The sequence below is a fragment of the Homalodisca vitripennis genome, chromosome 1 (assembly GCF_021130785.1).
Source record: "Homalodisca vitripennis isolate AUS2020 chromosome 1, UT_GWSS_2.1, whole genome shotgun sequence".
Taxonomy (NCBI): Eukaryota; Metazoa; Arthropoda; class Insecta; order Hemiptera; family Cicadellidae; genus Homalodisca; species Homalodisca vitripennis.
The window spans coordinates 37,650,422-37,668,750 of record NC_060207.1 but is presented as its reverse complement, the minus strand read 5'-3'; the positions used below and the strand labels follow the sequence as shown (position 1 = coordinate 37,668,750).

General features: G+C 31.8%; 1 protein-coding gene across 4 annotated transcripts in view; it reads right to left on the bottom strand.

Moving 5' to 3' along the window:
- The window catches only part of LOC124359896 (neuropilin and tolloid-like protein 2), a 242,302-nt gene that overhangs the window by 35,541 nt on the left and 188,432 nt on the right, over window positions 1–18,329 (bottom strand). For 3 of the 4 annotated variants that reach the window (XM_046813021.1, XM_046813047.1, XM_046813031.1), the window contains one exon: window positions 16,385–16,562. The gene's annotated coding sequence lies outside the window, so the exon portion shown is untranslated. Of the gene's footprint in view, window positions 1–16,384; window positions 16,563–16,614; window positions 16,717–18,329 lie in introns of those variants that run through there. The other variant, XM_046813039.1, reaches the window with a different exon arrangement.

The window sequence follows — 18,329 nt, the reverse complement described above, 5'->3', positions numbered from 1 at the left end:
TTGGTTTTAATTATTTATTTTTATAATTAACTTAACCTTATTTTGTACCTGAAGATGAAATCACTGATTTCGAAATGTACATCGTAAGAAAAATAAAAGTTTAAAAGTGTTAAAGGTTTATTCATATTATGTTATTTATATTGATAATTATGTTTTGATATGTACAGTAGTCTATAATATTATATAAAAATTGAATAGTGTCTGTTTGTGTATTCGCGTGTGTTACTCAATCACGTAAAGAGTACTAGATAAATTATATAGACATTTTACAAGGTCATTCGTAGGTCCCCTTGTCAATATGTATTCTTATTTAAAAAAATACCTCCGGACTACACTCAATGGTCTTTACTGTTGTAAATTATCACACAAGAAACGCATTACAACAAACCAATGTTAAAACTTGAAATAACATGTAAAATGTAATCAACATGTAAAATGTTATAAACATTGATTTATGGCAGCATAACAACATATTAATTAATTTAACTATTATTATGAATTTTTTAGATTTATAGTGTTTGAAAGCAACCCATAATTGTTGATTTTTTACAGAAGTAGGCTTCTTAGACCTGTCATATATATATATATTATATATATATATATATATATATATATATATATATATATATATATATATATATATAATATATACATATATAATCTTTCCATAAACATTGAATCACAAAAAGTACTTGCTCCGTCGGGACTCGAACCCGGACCTCTAACTTGCCGGATAAGTGCTACAACTTGCATATAAAAGCTCATTTTTATATTATAAACACATATAATGTAATATTTTTCATTACAAAGTAAATAGTGGAATTAGTGTTATCGCTGGGCAACTAACCTATCATCAGAGAGATGTATCATCCCTGATAGCGTAAAATCAGTTACTATTTCGTATTTTGTCATAGATTTAAGCTGTGCTTAATACTTAGGCTCAAGTCCTCTAAAAGTTTAAATAGCATATGCATGTGTTACTGAAAAATTATATCTTTAGAATAAATAGTATTATCTTCTTAAAAAATATTATGTTTATATTAGATATTATGTTTAAAAGATTTAAACAGTTACTTGAGTACCCTTGAGTACTGCAGTCTGAAATATCAGATTTAATTGATAACGTAATTTATATTTTCTGCTGATGACACTTAGATTCCACTTTACTACTCCCAAAGAAAGCGGTTGATGCTCCCGAACTTTTGCCTCGAGCGGTTTCATTCCACTTAACCAATTTTTAAAGATCCCACTGCGTCATCTATTTTATAGTTGGTTAAATAATTTGTTGGTATTTGAGCACAGATATTATAATTTTTATGAGCTTAAGTTATGTAAAATATTATGTTTTGATTAATGATGGGACTTGTTAGTCAGGATATTAAAGAAAGATTTTACATGTTATTTGTTTCAATTCAATTGATTGTTTTTAATATTAATGTTTTAAATTATAATGATTATAGTTTCACTATTTTTGAAAAGTTTGTTACATTAATAGTTATGTGAACGTATTGGGCACATTTGAAAAAACTAAATAAACGATTATCACTATATCAGGATAGCTTATGACTAATTACAGAAATACCAGCGAGGGATAACAATTTCATACCTAAATCGTCACTTTTTGTGTTCTCTTACTTCCTCCAGAGAATAGGGGTAACGAATTCTACCAAAACACATAACAATAAACAAATATTTAAACAATTTCTTGCCAACTTATAATAGGCCTGTTTTAGTAATTCATAGTATAAATTATGTGTGATATTATTAGTATATGATATGATTTTAGAAAGCAACTGGAAATTATTATTATATCGTCGTTCTTAAATCAAAATATCGTTTGGTAACGACATTTATTGAACACAACTTTTAAACACAACACAACATTACAAAAGATTGCAATGGCAAAAACTGCCAACATACGCTCAGCTGTTCAACAACGCTCAGCTATTCGCACGAGCTATCTCGATTCTATCAACATACGATATGCTGTCCAACAATGCTTAGTTTTTATATTACACATTAATACACAAAGTTTAGGATGTTATCATAATAACAACGTACCAACGTCAGTTATTGAAATATTGTTATTAATCATGAAAAGTACATAAAAATTAAGTATAAACAAAATAATAATAAACTTTTATACTAGTATCTGAAATAGTATTTTCCAATTCGCAATATCTGACATAAGAGCCCAGTAAATAAAACATTACCATGTTCCATAAGCCAATATTGCAGTGTTTGGTGAACACTCCTCTTGCTTTCTATAATCTGAACAAGTGACGGATGTAGCCTTGAATTAAAACAAACGTATTTAGCTCCCGTCTGGTGTGGATGTTTGGCTAAAAGCTGATCTGATAGGCCGTCTGCCCGTCGCGACGTCTGCTCGAGCGCCAATATTTAGGCAAGTGTTACTAAATTACTTGGCACTCGTCTACAAAACCTTATGTATGACTTGATCATAAATATAAACTAATGTCAATATTTGCAGTTTATGTTGTCATAACAATTTTATTTGAATGTCTACCTCATAAGTCCAACAGTACTTCCAAATTTTGCTTTTTCTAAAGCGAGAACTCTCATTAACAACGTTTGGAAAATAGACGCCATATAACGTAACTTAAAATACCATATTTTTAAAGAGTAATAATTTGGTAGTGGTTGGGTATCAGTTGTACACTTTTCACTTTTGGATATTTTAGATTCAACGCCGAATAAAATATTTTATGCAAATTGCAATAACAAATTAAAATAAAATCAATAAGAAATTTTTCCTTCGGCTGGTCATAGACACTGGTTTAAAGATTTGTAACAGATTAAGTGTTAATTAAATACTATAGCCTACCCTTCGTTATTGACGTGACAACGTCTTAAATTAGGTTGCGGCTCGGAGTCACTCATGAAAAAGTGTAACGCCCGGTAACGTTACGATGCCCGTCCAGTGGGTCCGCCGCACGGGATAAAGCAGATAACTGTGGGTCCGCCGCACGGGATAAAGCAGATAACTGTGGGTCCGCCGCACGGGATAAAGCAGATAACTATGTTTATTCGTGAAAATGTGGAGTGCTTAGATTCGTCATTTACAACAACTACAACAATAAAGGTAAATAATTGTACACTGATATTTCATTATCGTAAACTATGATTAATTAATTAATTGTTAGATTGACACAAAAGTTGAGAAACTGAGTTTATAGGTTATGTCATACTATTGACAAATGTTGATAGTGTTAAGTAAATTATTAGTTTAAATCACTCTGCAATCAATCGTAATTCAGTCGATTGAGAAGAAACAGCGCGTATTGCTAGTCAAACATTTAAAATAACAAATTATAACCTCTAACCTGTCATAACAGTGCGACCAAACAAACGAACTAAACCGACCAATCACCACGCGCGGAGTTAGAATTTAACTGTGTTTAGCAAGAATTTCAAATTCCAATTTTAGTAAATGTTTTATTCAACTTTACCATTTGCAATAACAAATTTTAATTAATTTCAAATTATGTACAATGTTTTAGTAAACAAAATATATTTCTATAGTTAAAATTTGTGCAATTCTTATTTTCATTCAATTCCTTGTTCCTATTGTGCAATTTAATAATATTCATATCAATAAATATTCTACCGAGAAAAAGACGTTGTCACGTAAAATCTTCGCCCGTAAAACCGACTTTACAGGCAACCATAATTTTATTTTAAATAAGATATATTATTTGTAACACGTTATTTAACAGTTGTTTACGACTGCTATACTTTAAGTGTGCCCATTAGCGTACATTTATTTCCACCCTCTTGCAATTTCACCTTATTTTCATTTAGCCATGAAAACGTGTCTAAGCAGCTCATTTACTCAAGAAAAGTTTTGAAAATTATTGTAATTGTTTTTTTCATTGATTGCGTATTTATACAAGAAATTAAGGCCATGTAAAATTTTTAATTCATAAAAGTAAATACACATCCTTTTATTGTTATTGTTTATAAATATCGTATTATATATTTAAAGTTTCATAAAACTTTATTGCAATCTACTATTTAAAATTTTAATAAACTCTAGAAATGGCGTCTAAATCAGCTAGAAATCTCTGCGCCAGTTTTCTACAAAGTTTTCCTCTTGTTTTATGTGCTCAAACAGTAATAATAAAGTTTCAGACAAGGTAGCAGCTTTGTAGGGTATAAATCTTCAACGACCACGAAGTGGTTTAAAGCCTTTAAATATTTTAACATCTCTGCTGTTTTGTGATATTTTATAATATAACAAAAGTCAACAATAAAATGAATAGTAACCATGTGGTTAATTGTAATTAAAATGTGGTAATATAACCTCATATTCTCAGTCCTCTGAAATGGAGCCAGCTTATCGATATGATGTTATAATAGTAGACCAGGAGGAAGGAGTGGAGGCCGGACCATGCCTAGACAACGAAGAGGAATATCTTCGATTCCTCTTATAGTCACGCAAAGATATTCGGATTTGTAAATATTTGGAGAACAATACATTTGTTGTGGAAATAAAAATAATACTTACTACCTTTACTACGACCTCCTTCACCCCACATTTAAAATCAACAAAATGACAACTGGAATTGATACTCCCAATTACTCCTATTTATGCATAATAACATGTCTGTAATCACAAGTAAATATAGATAATTAAAGTGTATGTATATATATATATATATATGTATGTATATATATATATATATATATATATATATATATATATATATATAAAATTTAAATAAACATCGAATCGCAAAAATTACTTGCTACGCCGAGACTCGAACCCGGATCTCTCACTTGCCGGGTGAATGTGCTACAATTAAACCACAGAGCCCGTACATTTTACGATTCAATTATTTTGTATTTGCCCGCGTCTGTCACATACGAGTATGCGTTTAATAAAACCAAACTAACATATGATTTATATAATATATTAGAGTATCCTTTGATTTCGTCTGCCTTATATATTCACCCAATGTACTTCTGTGTCTGTAATGAATAACATTGCATTCCGTGTTATATCAAATTGTGTTGCAACTAAGCTACATTATAAATATTAAAGTTAGTAGTGTGGTCTGACTGTGTGATTGTTTGGCATCATGATAGTGTCGTGGGTCAGGAATTTTGATATGCTCAAGTAATTCTTTAACTATGGTTGTATTTAACTATGTAATGTTGAAGTCTTCGGTGCTAAAACGCCAGCTTCTAGTATACCCATGAAAGGAAGCCAACATTATTCGCGCAATGTGTCGGAGTTTACCGCTGCTATTAGTTGAATTTGTTGTTTAAAACCTTGTGTAACGTTGATAAAATTCCAGAATGGTGAGTACGAAATTTGAGAAACTCTAGATTAATGTTGCAGGTAGTACAGAGTTGTTTAGCGTAATGCTATGTTTATTGAAGTTTACTTATTTGCTGTCCTTTACGGTCAGTTTGGGCATAATTATATAAGCATTGGCTAAGCTTATAACTTATAGGGCTGTAAAATTGTATATCTGACTGTCTCTGTATTTTTCAGCCTGTATAACACGATATTTAAAAAACTAACAGACCTGAAGACTAGAAATTGTGAAATTTCTCTGTGAAGAGCACTGAGTTGAACTACAGATTATATCACTCCATGGACATTCGTTGAGCGCTAGTAAACAGTTTTACATTAACTTATAAGTAACTACAAGGAACTTTGAGATTATGTTGAAAAATTCTAAATAAATATCCGTAAGTGCTTCATTTCATATTACACTGAAGTAACAAAACTGAACATCGTCATGCGGTCTTTTGCATGGTGGTCCTCCACAGGGTAGAATATTAGTAAATTGTTTAAGGATTTTATGAACTCTAGGAATCGGTTACAAACTGTTTGGACAACAATAAAATTTACCATGATTGGATGTTAAACAGGAGTTGATTAGTGAAGAAGATAACTTTAAAGAGCCACTGCTCTCAAAGTAATAAGGGTATCTGGTCAGAGATTTGGCATGGTGTCTGTCTGAGTATTGTATCATTGACAGTACGCCAAGATGAAGCTGCCAAGTAAAACAGCTGCCAGGAATTGGCCAGAAACTTTCTTACAAAGCGGGATATTAGACAGCAATACACAACACACTGCCTGTTTTATGTTATTTAGACCAAGGTCATCACTGATCATGCCAAACTTGTTTTCCAAGGTCTGAAAAGGGAAATGTATTATTTAGCTTATCTCTACACCAGTTCAACATTTATTGCTATTTCTTTTAATGTACGATATATCGATCCAAAAACAAAAGCAATTAGCATAAACAGATGTAGGATTTAATATTAGTAATCTTGTCTTCCAATAAAATATAAATACTGTTTTCTTCATTTTATGAAAACAATAATAGGTCTTTGAGAGAGATGTAGTGAGGTAAATGCGAATATGACTTCAAGTTGACTTCAACTTCGAGAAATAGTGCTACTTACTTTCTTAGTACATAAAAGGCCATGCCTTTTCAAACAACTAACGTAATAAAATAAATATTTATATAGAAGTATTAGGTTATAAACATAAATATTGCTATGTAATAACCGATGTGATTAATGTGTTTAAATTATGTCTATAAAAAAAAATATATATAATATAATTTTAAGCTAACTAGTCTCTATAATTCTGATTGGATTACTGGTATATTTAGGACACGGTGAAGATTCAGGACCTATTATTTCTAGTAACTCAGTTTCTTCTTTTATAATCTAATTCTGATTAAAACTCTGGCATAGTAAATTTAGTATTTATCCAAACTGTTTCTGATCAATTCATATCGTCCACAAAACTCCTAGTTCGATAAAAATCAGGTAGGTAAATTAATCGCTCTAAGGTAGAGCAAAAATACACAAAAAAACTATCCACATTGTATATATTTATAGTGACCTATAAAGTATTTACCCCCAGATACAGCACACTTTTAACAAAAGTTAGTTAGTTGAGCTTTCAGATACTCTTATTTTGGAATCGCTATTATCGAAAAATGTAGCTCATACTGCCTATGCGTCTTACATCGTATATAAATCTTAAGACATGCCTTTGATTCATAATATTATGCTATTTAGATAGGTAATATAAGTTCCACCATAGTGAATCAATCCGAACCTAATGAGACTTTCAAACGACGAAAGGTAAACATTTTTTAACTGGTCGCTTCTTACAAAACGTTTTAAGTGGTAGAGTAACCTTTCTCAATTTTTGACAGAAATTCTATGTGATGGTTACATTTAAGGCGTTTGTCTATGTACAGTCCTAAATACAACATAATCTACTACCTCAATATTACTACAGGTATAGTTATAAATACACTGGTGTTTGGTCAAAATAAATTAAATTCATGCCTCTGATGATCATTGATGAGTTGATAATAAACAATATATAGCCTACATTTAGATTTAGAAGAGTTAATCAAAAGTTGGTTAGACGACAACCATTGTGAAACTTTATGTATATCACTTCTAATTTTGATCTGTAGTGATTGTTTATTGTAGGCAGAGCACACAAGTGCAGTGTCGTCAGCATAGGCAAAAACGGATGAATAAATTTCCAAGTCTAACAGGTCATTAATGTGGACTAAACGGATAATCGGCCCGAACACTCCGCCCTGAGCTGTCAACAATGGTTGACATAACAAAAGCAATATATGCTATATAAACAGTTTGGCGGTTTATATATATATATATATATATATATATATATATATATATATATATTTCTTGTGTGCGTGTGAATGGATACTGAACTCCTCCTAAAACGGGTGGACCGATTTTAATGAAACTTTTTTGTGTGTCTTCAGTTGGATCCGAGAATGGTTTAGATTCATAATTCGATCCAATTTTAATAGTTTATTTAATTAATTTTTTAATAATAAATTGTTGTTGATGGTGGAGTGTGTTTACATTGGATCCGCCAGACTGCGCCACGACACGTAATACAAAGTGAACTGTTACTTAAGAACTGTGAATATTTTCAGCTGAAGTTCATCAAAGAGGCAGAAACATTATTGTTCACATTTAAAAATTTAGAAAGTTCATATTTTAAATTTGTAAAGTGCTTGATCAGTAGTGTAATGCAGATTGCAAAGATGAAGTTTCACCAATTGTTCTACGTAAACATTATAATATTACAACACAGCCATAATGTTTTTCTATTTTAATTCCAGCCGACAGTTTGTGCTGCTATCAAATTTGTGCGTTGTTTTGTTACATTCTGTAATTATTGTGTGTGAGAGCTAATTGTTATAATACATTAATAGAGATTGAAGATGTTTGAAGTGCATAAAAAAACTATAGTTATTTATTAAAGTTATTTAACTCATTTTGCAAATTTATTGAAGTGAGTATATTGGTCGCATAGGGCCTACCTCAAATAACCTAAGTAGCATACAAATCAAAAGGTTGTGTTTCTGTGTGTGAATATTATTAACAGTTTTATATAATCAAGTTTTAAACTAATTGGATTTAAAATAATTTGTTGTAATATTTACATTTTTTTAATCTGCAGTCAGAATTGGTCACATAAGTTCAAATTAAGTAGCATACAAATCACGTGTGTGAATAACTACCTTATTGTTAAATAGTGTAGCAATTGGTTTTTAAAATTAAATTCTGTTAGCCAGTTCCGATATTATACTGTAATTTTAAATTACTAATTTTATAACAAGTATATTTTTTTAATTTACAACTTAATTTATCGTAATGCTATTGAATGTACAATATTTTTTGTTAATCCTTCAGGAATTGTACATAAACAAATTAGATGGTTTTCCGATAGGACTGAAGTATAATAAGTGGCCTCCATCACAATCGAATTATTGATATTTCTGAATAGCCTATCCAAACTACTATCCGAATTGGATTATAATTATTTAAAGGTGAAGTATAATAAGCAGCCACCATCACAAATCGAATTATTAATATTTCTGAATAGCCTATCCAAACTACTGAATTTTATTATAGTTATTTATTCGGTCAAATATAATTAAATTTTTAATTATAAATTGTTGTTGATGTTGGAGTGTTTTATATTGGATACGACAGACTGCGCTATGACACGTAATACAAAGTGAACTGATACATAACAGCTGTGAATATTTTCAGCTGAAGTTCACCAAAGAGGCAGAAACATTTGTTTACATTTAGATTACATTATTATAAAGTGCTTGATCAGTAGTCTAATGCAGATTGCAAAGTTAAATTTTCACCAAATTGTTTCTATGTAAACATTATAATATTACAACCACAGTTTAATCAATAATAGTCTTGAAAGCATAGAGTAAGCATAAACATATAAAAATAACACCACTTCTTATTTCAATATATTCTGTACTCACTATGGAGGATAGAGATTATCCAGATATAAAATTGGAAGTTTTAGCTTTTAACTGAAATTGACAGTTTGTGCTGCTATCAATGTGTGTGTGTTGTTTTGTAAGGTTCATGTTTCAAAAGTAAATACGGCAAATAACATTAAAATATAATAGAATGAAGTTATAAAAAGTGTACTACGTGACCGCGTTATAAGTTTATAAAAGCCAACAGGCAAAAAGAAGAAAATAAAAAATAAAACATCGTGTAATTATCGTGTGAATGCTAAAATTATAATAGTACATTAATAGAGATTATTGGTTGCATTACCTCAAATAACCTAAGTAGCATTACAAATCATAAGGTTGTGTTCCTATGTGTGAATAAACTATTGTTAAACATTTTAGATAATTAAGTTTTTAAAACTAATGGATTTAAAATAATTTGTTGTAATTTACATTTTTAATCTGCAGTCAAAATTGGTCAGATAAGTTCAAATTAAGTAGCATACAAATCACATGTGTGAATAACTATTGTTAATAGTGTAGGAATTGGTTTTAAATTAAATTCTGTTGGCCAGTTCTGATACTATACTGTAATTTTAAATAACTATAATGAAATTCAGTAGTTTAGATAGGCTAATCAGGAATATCAATAGAGGTTATCCAGATATAAAATTGGCAGTTTTAGTAAAATACACTTTTAACTGAAATTCGTAAATATTAAGTGTGCAGCGATTGATCAGTTAATTTTTTGTTTATAAATAAATTGTTTTTTATCTTGGTATGTTTTAAATTGGATCCAGCAGAATGTGCTACGATCGCAGTTTCAAATGTTTTTCTATTTTAATTCCAGGTTTTCCCGACAGTTTGTGCTGCTATCAAATTTTGTGTGTTGTTTTCTATCATCGTATAATTATTGTGTGAGTGCTAATTGTAATATTAAATTAATAGAGAATCACATGTGTCAATAACTATTGTTTAATAATGTAGGAATTGGTTTTAAATTAAATTCTGTTGGCCAGTTCTGATACTATACTGTAATTTAAAGTAACTATAATGAAATTCAGTAGTTTGTACTTCAGACCTATAGGGAATTACTTATTTAGTATATTAGATAAATTAAATTATGTTGGCCAGTTTCGATACTATACTGTAATTGTAAAAAACTATAATGTAATTCAGTAGTTTAGATAGACTAATCAGAAATATCAATAAGTTGATTGTGATGGTGGCCTCTTATTATACTTCAGCCTTTAAATCTATAATCTAATTCGGATCGTCATTTTAGTAGTTTAGATAGGCTATTCAGAAATATCAATAATTCAATTGAGATGGTTACCGCTTATTGCACTTCAGCCTTTAAGTAACTATAATCTAATTCGGATCGTCATTTTAGTGGTTTAGATAGGCTATTCAGTTATATCAATAATTCGATTGTGATGGTGGCCACTTATTGTACTTCAGACCTATAGGGAATACTTATTTAGTATTTTAGATACCGTAGTCTACGTTGTTATACATTTTTATCTAGAAGTTACTTAATTAAAATTACATATTCAATAAGTTACTCATATTCATTGTGTCTATTAATACAGAATTTTATTTTTTACAGAAAAATGCCACGTCTTCGTGGAAGAGGACGAATAGTTATTCAATCATGTGATTTATATGCTACTTAATTTGAACTTATGTGACCAAACTGTTAACAATAGTTATTCGCACATAGAAACACAACCTTTTGATTTGTATGCTACTTAGGTTATTGCGACCATCACTTCGTTCAATAAATTTTCAAAATCAGTTCAATAACTTCAATATATAACTATAGTTTTTTATATACTTCAAACATCTTCAATCTCTATCAATGTAATATTACAATTAGCACTCACACAATAAATTACACGATGTTACAAAAACAACACACATATTTGATAGCAGCACAAAACTGTCAGGAAAAATCTGGAATTAAAATAAAAAACCATTTGAAGCTGTGATCGTAGTGCATTCTGCTGGATACAGTGTAAAAACATTCCAAGATGGTCCACTCATTTTAGGAGGAGTTCAGCTCCATTACACACGCACACAAGAAATATAAATATAAAGATAATGAATTTCGGTAGTTTAGATAGGCTAATTAGAAATATCAATAATTTGATTGCGATGTTGGCCGCTAATTATAATTCAGCCTTTATATAACTATAATCTAATTCAATTCGTTCATTTTAGTTGTTTAGATAGGCTATTCAGAAATATCTATAATTTGATTGTGATGGTGGCCACTTATTATACTTCAGCCCTATACAGAAAACTTATTTAGTATTTTAGATAAATTAAATTCTGTTGGCCAGTTCCGATACTATACTGTAATTTTAAATAAACTATAATGAAATTCGGTAGTTTAGATAGGCTATTCAGAAATATCAATAATTCGATTGTGATGGAGGTCACTTATTATACTTCAGCCCCTATCGGAAAATCATCTAATTTGTTTGTGTATTACTTCCTGAAGGATTAACAAAAAATATTGTACATTCAATGGCATTACGATAAAATTCAGTTGTAAATTGAAAAAATATACCTGTTATAAAATCGTTTGTTTCAACTTTTTTACCTTCAGATTAAGTAAGTTTTTCATTTAAAAACATCCTCTACATTTCACATCACTCATGTTATACTCACACACTATCGGTTGGTCGAAGTGTGATTAAATGTACATGTGATGAAGTTAGATATTGTAATAACCTTTTAATAGACATTTTTATCAAAACAGCCCATATTGTTACAGATTAATCAAAGTTTAAAATTTTCGCATTAAAGACGTGTGTATAGGACAAACGTCTGTCGGGTCTGCTAGTATATATATAAAACTCAATTAGTTACAAACTTATATTAAAACTGTTTGGCGATAAAGTTTCGTGATCGGCTCCAGTGAGTAGATAAGAGCTAGTCTGTAAGGATAAACACTCCTATCTGGTGTTCCAAAATAGGCACACAGACAGCCAGAGGTTCAATTATATTCCGTATATTGTCACCATTACACCATAAGACCCTCTCGCGTTAACTAACTGATTATATTACTTGATCAGTTCCATCCATAAGAATTTTGCTTGTTAAATAATTATAATTTCTTTGTTTATCATTGTTTGAGGCGATCTCTCAGTGCAGATAAACCCTGCGATAAACACAACAATGTGAACTCTGGCTTTGGCCGAAACTGTTTGTTTTCGATTACACAATGATACTGAACCGTTTATACAAACAGTGTTATTAGTTTACGTAAATGAGTTTTCGGACCAGTACTCGGAAAGCCCCCATCACCTGTTATGACCAGAAACCTAATATAGATTTACAAATTAACGATTAGAACACGGTCTAACAACGGGGACTTTTCTTAACGCTTTTCATTACTATAGAAAAAGTGTAAATTTTTTCAAACTAGTTATAATAATATTGTGTTTAAGTAACTCACGTTTGCAGTAACTGATTGACACTAGATAGTAACTACAAAAAAACCAAATTAAATTCAATTTTAATGCATGTTTACTATTTAATAAAGCTGTATTAATTATTTTATTACTAGATTACTTGGAAATATACCAACACTGTATGAAGAATTACAATGTGTTTATTGTAACCAAATAATAATTTAAAAAATCATTACATTGTATCCTTGCATCTTGATTGCGTCCTTGCAAGCAGCCCGCCTACCTGACCATCGGTGATCACCTTTAAGCCGTTGATCTTCAGGTTGTGTTAGAGTGGGCTTCTTAGCCTGATAAAACAAGACATTCTTTAACATTAACTTTTTTTCTTAGCTACTTATAACATACCGAAACTGAATAAAAGGTGTGTTAAATAAATGAAATTTACTCGTAACTCAAAAACAATTAAATATGATTCCGTAGATTAACGAACGTACGAAACTGACAAAGCACGAAAATGCGTGAGTTACCGAGCAGTATTAAATTAAATTAACTGGCTCGAGGTAGCTCGCCCTTTGGTCTTGTGTTGTTCTGGCACGCTCGTACTTCCACGCATATTTTTTTTAATTTTGTAAATATTGAGGCTATACGTTTATTTGTCTAAAGAAGTGTACTAACACACAACAATTTATACATTTTCTATATATTTTACAAAAGCCTGTTCTGCCATTTATATTTTATACCTCCTGGTTACTATTCCCTACAAACACTGAGTTAAATTAGGTGCATGTCATTCCACGTGATTTGGCTGAGCGTTAAAAAAAATATGCTTACATTATTATTATGGGCAATCATGATATACACGAAAAAATAACAATACATCAATTTGTAAATAAACTCAATACACATTAGAGATTCAAACATGTTACAACACATAGCGTAACTATCCCAACACATAAACATAGGTTTATAGAAACTTAAATACTTAAATGAAAACAATTTTAATGAAAAAAATGTAAATCAATCGTGTATCAAGATATGTGAAGAAATATTTCATAAGTAAACTAATTTCCTTGAACCTTTGTTTCTATAAAACTGATATCTAGGTTGGGTAATTTTTGTATAAATTTCTTTTTCTATGTCCGCCTAACTGTTAGTGGGACAGCTCGAGTATGAAAAAAGCAATATATTTGAAAATTTGCATGGATCCTCAGCAAGAAACATCTGGTTTACCAGGAAATACATCACTGATTCGGGCATTTCAAGGATCATTGAGGCAGGTGGGAGACCGGGGCAGTGACCTATTAATATTTATTTCAGGCCTCACATGCTGATACTGTCGAGGGCCTTTCTCTCTCTTCTTTCAACCCTCTAGCCAATTCCTCTATGTTTAACCTAACCAAAGTGTGGAACTATTAGCGTACTACAGTTTAAAAAGTGTTTAAGAAGCTTATAGCCGGAGTAATACGTGTCTTTAGATAGTGCTTAGTATCTGTCTGGAATGTAAAAAATTAGAAAATTCATTACATGCTAGTAATTACTTAATTATTTGATTCTGTTATTTCTGATCTATAATATAAACGTGTCAAATCCTGCTAAACTCCGGTTTGCAGACAAACAAGTAATGTGATTTTTTATTTCGAAATATTAGTATTTACTTTTTTCAATATCTGTGCTTGATAATATTTATTATAGTTAATTATATGAGAAAGGCTTATATTTTATTGGGCGTAAGTATAGTTGTGTTCAATGGCGCTTCCTTACTTTTGCGTATTAGCAAACGTCCTATGTTTCACTTTAATATTATTATATGTTACTTCATTATCGTGACATGAATAGTTTTACCTTTAGATAGTTTTATTATACTCGGTTGTTATAATTTTGTTATCTTGCTTACGCATCAGGTTGGGAATTTTTGCATGCCATTTTAATAAAGAGGCTAAATTTCATTCAGTATCACCTCAGGTTTTTACGTTTATTAAATCGGATTAACCTTTACTAGTCAAGAGTGAATTAGGGTTTCAATTGATATTATATGTAAATAAATAAAACAAGGTAAGCTGAAGTGTTTAGTCATAATAATAAATAATACATAGTATTGTACGAGTAATACGTATTGTATTGCATGAACATTGAACAAGTACATACGTACGTGAAGTCAAGACAATGAACTCCAACGCACTGCGCGAACACAGCATCCCGTCGAGCTTTATATTACGGTATGGAATATTTTACACCAAACAGGTTTCAATCAACAAATGGAGACTTCGATGGCGGTGACTTGAGGGAAGCGTTTGGCGTTTGCAAATGATTGATTTACCAAAGTTTCATGGTAGATTAATGATTAATCTATATACTGATTATCCCGCGTCTTGATCGCTGGAAAAATGTTATCCTTATAAAATAAATATTCAAACATAAATTTACATGAAACAATTTACAACATTATTAATTTTATTATATCCCTCAGAAAAGGTTATTTCGTTATTTAAAAAGACCTTTCCAATACTGATAAACACATACGCATTGGAGAAAGTAAAATGAATGGATCTATCATTTACAATACTATCATTTTGAAACTAATAATCGGCATTGGACGACCTTATTAGTAAACTATATGAGTTGACGCACGAATCGACATTCGATTAAATTTGTATTAATATATTGTACGTTATATATAATTATTTTTATAAACTGTGAAAAAATTATCTTACTCCATTTAATATAATAAAAATATATGTCGTTTATAAGGTGTTTAATAAAACTAAACCTCACTATAAATAAGTAGAATAGTCTATTTATGACACATACTGTATATATATACATGTTATTTAAACCAATCTATTTCTTTCCTAATTTAAGAATAATGATTTTTAGACTACATTAGATAGTAATATTATTACTATTTAAAGTTACTCATCCTTAGATAGAAACACCAATAGATCAATAAATGAATCAAATTAAATGATAAGAGATTTTAAGGGTTATGCACAAAAAGCCTCCTTTCCAGGAAATTTACGTATAGTACAAAAAAGAGCATTGTACAATTGCAAAGAGTTAACGTTTCATTACCTATACCTCAGTTTGTAATTTATTAAATAACAGAAAATAATTACATTAAACTGCCACATAATATAATGGGAAATGGAATTCATGATATAATTATTGTTATTATTGGATATACACTGTCAAGGAACTATCAATTAACTGTTTCTAACTGGATGATCAAATCCTTACGAGATGATGAAATCGTAATGAGATGGTGTCGTAATGATGAAAAAATAAAATTTATTTAAATACACTTTTAAACTGCAATGTCGTTAAATGACTGGAATCAATATCCTGCTAAAGTTAACAGCTAATTTAATGATTTCAATGTAAGTAATTGAACATCAAGATATAAGAATACGTAATATGATTGTATTATTAAAAATAAATATAAGCTATGTGCCTAGGAATTTTACCAAACTGTTAACCATAAGCTTCACAATGCAAAGTAAAGACAATAATTTATTTTAAAAGAATATATAAAAAGTAAATCCTAAACAGATTACCTACTTAAAGAACAGTAACGTTATTGATAGTAACTCTTGGGAAACATGCCAATACAAGGGTAACATGCCAATACAAGGGTAACATGCTACTCACCTAAGTTAGGAATGCAGAGCAGGAAAATGAAGGCCAAGAAGAGCGGTGGTGTACACGTCATACCTGGCCCGTACACTAACACATGACGGTACTAGACCGGGTATCGTAACTGAGGCGATATCACTTCCATCATTGTCTCCATGGTACCGTTAACACACAACCGCCATCCTTCACTAGCCTGTAACAACACAATCAGTCAGTGTTTATACCAGTGTTATCTTACGTCATACCTGGCCCGTACACTAACACATGACGGTACTAGACCGGGTATCGTAACTGAGGCGATATCACTTCCATCATTTTCTCCATGGTACCGTTAACACACAACCGCCATCCTTCACTAGCCTGTAACAACACAATCAGTCAGTGTTTATACCAGTGTTACGTCATACCTGGCCCGTACACTAACACATGACGGTACTAGACCGGGTATCGTAATTGAGGCGATATCACTTCCATCATTGTCTCCATGGTACCGTTAACACACAACCGCCATCCTTCACTAGCCTGTAACAACACAATCAGTCAGTGTTTATACCAGTGTTATCTTACGTCATACCTGGCCCATACACTAACACAGAACGGTACTAGACCAGGTATCGTAACTGAGGCGATATCACTTCCATCATTGCCTCCATGGTACCGTTAACACACAACCGCCATCCTTCACTAGCCTGTAACAACACAATCAGTCAGTGTTTATACCAGTGTTATCTTACGTCATACCTGGCCCGTACACTAACACATGACGGTGCTAGACCGGGTATCGTAACTGAGGCGATATCACTTCCATCATTTTCTCCATGGTACCGTTAACACACAACCGCCATCCTTCACTAGCCTGTAACAACACAATCAGTCAGTGTTTATACCAGTGTTATCTTACGTCATACCTGGCCCGTACACTAACACATGACGGTACTAGACCGGGTATCGTAACTGAGGCGATATCACTTCCATCATTTTCTCCATGGTACCGTTAACACACAACCGCCATCCTTCACTAGCCTGTAATAACACAATCAGTCAGTGTTTATACCAGTGTTACGTCATACCTGGCCCGTACACTAACACATGACGGTACTAGACCGGGTATCGTAACTGAGGCGATATCACTTCCATCATTTTCTCCATGGTACCGTTAACACACAACCGCCATCCTTCACTAGCCTGTACTAACACAATCAGTCAGTGTTTATACCAGTGTTACGTCATACCTGGCCCGTACACTAACACATGACGGTACTAGACCGGGTATCGTAATTGAGGCGATATCACTTCCATCATTTTCTCCATGGTACCGTTAACACACAACCGCCATCCTTCACTAGCCTGTAACAACACAATCAGTCAGTGTTTATACCAGTGTTACTTACGTCATACCTGGCCCGTACACTAACACATGACGGTACTAGACCGGGTATCGTAATTGAGGCGATATCACTTCCATCATTTTCTCCATGGTACCGTTAACACACAACCGCCATCCTCCACTAGCCTGTAATAACACAATCAGTCAGTGTTTATACCAGTGTTATCTTACGTCATACCTGGCCCGTACACTAACACAGAACGGTACTAGACCAGGTATCGTAACTGAGGCGATATCACTTCCATCATTGCCTCCATGGTACCGTTAACACACAACCGCCATCCTTCACTAGCCTGTAACAACACAATCAGTAAGTGTTTATACCAGTGTTACGTCATACCTGGCCCGTACACTAACACAGAACGGTACTAGACCGGGTATCGTAACTGAGGCTATATCACTTCCATCGTTGTCTCCATGGTACCGTTAACACACAACCGCCATCCTTCACTAGCCTGTAACAACACAATCAGTAAGTGTTTATACCAGTGTTACGTCATACCTGGCCCGTACACTAACACAGAACGGTACTAGACCGGGTATCGTAACTGAGGCTATATCACTTCCATCGTT